Below are 2,761 nucleotides of genomic sequence, written 5' to 3'. Positions count from 1 at the left end.
CTACTGAAGCCTGCGTGCCTACAGTCCGTGCCCCGCAACGAGAAGCCACCGCAATGAGAAGCCCGTGCACCTCAACGAAGAGTAGCGCATGCTCGACACAACTAGAGAAAGCCCGCACAGCAACGAAGACCCAACGCAGCCAAAAATAAATAAATAAACTTATTTTTTTAAAGAGAGAGAATGACAGTGTAATACACTTTACAAGGAGTTCAAAAAGGAGAAAAACTATAAAGTACATTGTAGTAGGCAGAAAAAAGCCTCCCAAAGACGCTCGTGTCCTAATACCTGGAACCTGTGAATGTGTTACTTCACGTGGCAAAAGAGACCTTGCAGATGCAATAATAAGGACCTTAAGACGGGGAGATTAATGTGGATTATCTAAGTGGGCTCAAAGAAATCACAAAGGTCCTTGAAAGCAGAAAAGGGGGCAAAATAGAAAAGTCAGAGTGGCACGTGTGATTACAGAAGAAAGGCACAGCGATGTGAAATGTTGCCGGCTTAGAAGAAGGAAGCAGTCATGAGCTGAGCAATGTGGGTGGCCTCGAGACGCTGGAAAGGGCCAGCAATGGATTCTCCTCTAGAGCCTCAGAAAGAAACACAGCTCTGTGGACACATCGATTTTCAGCTCAGTGAGACCTGTGTCAGGCTTCTGACCTACAGAACTGTGAGATAATACATTTGTGTTGTTTTTAAGCCACTAAGTTTGTTACAGCAGTGACAGGAAACTAATACATATATATTGTTCAATCTTTTTCTGTTTTTCAGATTGGATAATTTTTATTCATCTGTCTTCAGGTTCTTTATTTCTTCTGTCATCTTCAATCTGTAGCTAAGCCCATTCAATGAATTTTAAATTTCAGATATTGTACTTTTCAGTTCTAGAATTTCCATTTGGGTCTTCTTTCTAGCTTCTATTACTCTGCTCAAATTTACTGTCTTTCCAATGGTCATTAGTGTATTTTCTTTTATGTCCTTAAGCACACTTACAACAACTACTTTAAATATCTTTGCTAATTCCAACATCTGGGTTCTCTTGGGGTCAGTTTCCATTGCTTTTTTTTTTTTTTCTCTTGGTCATATTTTCCTGTTTATATGTTGAGTAATTTGGATTCTGTTCTGGTTATTGTGAATAATACATGACATGGAGTCTGGATACAGCTCTTCCACAGAATATTGATTTATCTATTTTAGCAATTAACTTGGCTGAACTCCTTCGGCAACTTTGGTCTCCCTTTTAGCAAAAAGCAGCTCAAATTTCAGTGTTGCTCTTTTAGCCTCAGCTGGGCTTCTTGGAGTCTACCCCATGCCTACATAACTCGGTGGCCAATCAGAGGTCTGGACAGGATATATATACAGATTTTGGGGCTCCTCAACTCTCGTTCTCTCCTTTGGAACTCCCCTACTTAACTTGCCAGCTTTTGCCACAATCTGTTTTTCAGTTTTCAAACTAGGAAGACTGTGGGGCTCTATTCAGGTTTTAGCTGTCTGTATACCTCTTTTAGCTGTGAGGATTGGGGCCTGCTTTTAGCCTAAATCTATTTTAAGAAGTGGGAAACTCACTCGGTTCCTTTCTTTTCCAAGTGTCAACCCCCATCCAGTATCTGCTTGTTTCGGTTGCTTTCTGGTGCCTTCAGGTCATTGTTTTTTATATTTTTCCCCAGAATTTACAATTGTTACCTGAGGAAGCTTGGTTCAATAGAAGTGGAATATCTAAAAAATATAGCTTACGGATTAATACATAGTGGTAAACTATAAGGTATAACAAGGGGAGGAATATTAGTCTTGGGAATGTGATCAGGGAGAGACACATAGGGACCATCTAAAATGATGGCAATGTTCTAGCTCCAAAACTGTTTGGTGGTTATATAAGTGTTTGCCTTATTTTCATAAATCTTCAAAGTGTTACAGATATCTTACATACTCTTCTATATATGACATACAATTTAAAATACAATGTTTAGTGTCTTTAACGACGGAGATATAGAATTGGAACCATGGGCCTACAGCTGGCAGGTGATGCCATGGAGATGAATGAGGTCTACTTGGAGGGTGTGCAGTGCAGGAAGGGGAAAGGTCTGGGAGATCCTGAGGAGCCCTGGCATTTCCTGGACAGGCAAGGGGAGGGGGGCCCACAAAGGGAGTCTTACGCAGTGCAGTCAGACCCTTGGGAGGAGAAGTGGTCTGCCACCCATGGAAGTGTGCGATCTCCGGGAAGCCAAAGGAGGAGACTGTCAAGAAGGGAGTGGTCTAATGTACAGAGCCAAAAAAAAAAAAAAAAAAAGAAGGGAGTGGTCAACAGAATCAAGCACTGCAGAGAGAACAGCACAAGCTGAAGCTGGAGCTGTGCTAATGGGAGTGTAAGGTTAGGGGATGGTTATCACTCGGTTCACTGGTGAGATGGGGTCAGTATCCTGATACAGTGCATTGAGGAGTGAACAGAAGGTGAGGTGGGAAGGCAACAAGGCCAGGCTCTATCTCAAGGGCAGGACAAGGTACATAGGCACCTGGGAGTATTTGAAAGAAAATGTAGTAAAGCTCAAATCAAAACAGTAGAAGAGGAAAGACAAGAGTCACAAAAAAGGGTGAAGTGACATCCCTGCCAACTGAAACTGATTAGGGTTTGTCTAGAGATTGGAATGGAGAAGGAAGAGGAAGCATCTTTGTTGAATTTGTATACTTGTGTTATAATTATGTATTCATACATCCCGGCCACCTGTCTGGAGTGAGTGGTGCAAAGGCTCAGGGAAAAGTTAGTAAGGCT

The sequence above is a fragment of the Orcinus orca genome, chromosome 11, assembly GCF_937001465.1.
Source record: "Orcinus orca chromosome 11, mOrcOrc1.1, whole genome shotgun sequence".
NCBI classification, from domain to species: domain Eukaryota; kingdom Metazoa; phylum Chordata; class Mammalia; order Artiodactyla; family Delphinidae; genus Orcinus; species Orcinus orca.
This window is presented reverse-complemented; position numbering follows the sequence as displayed.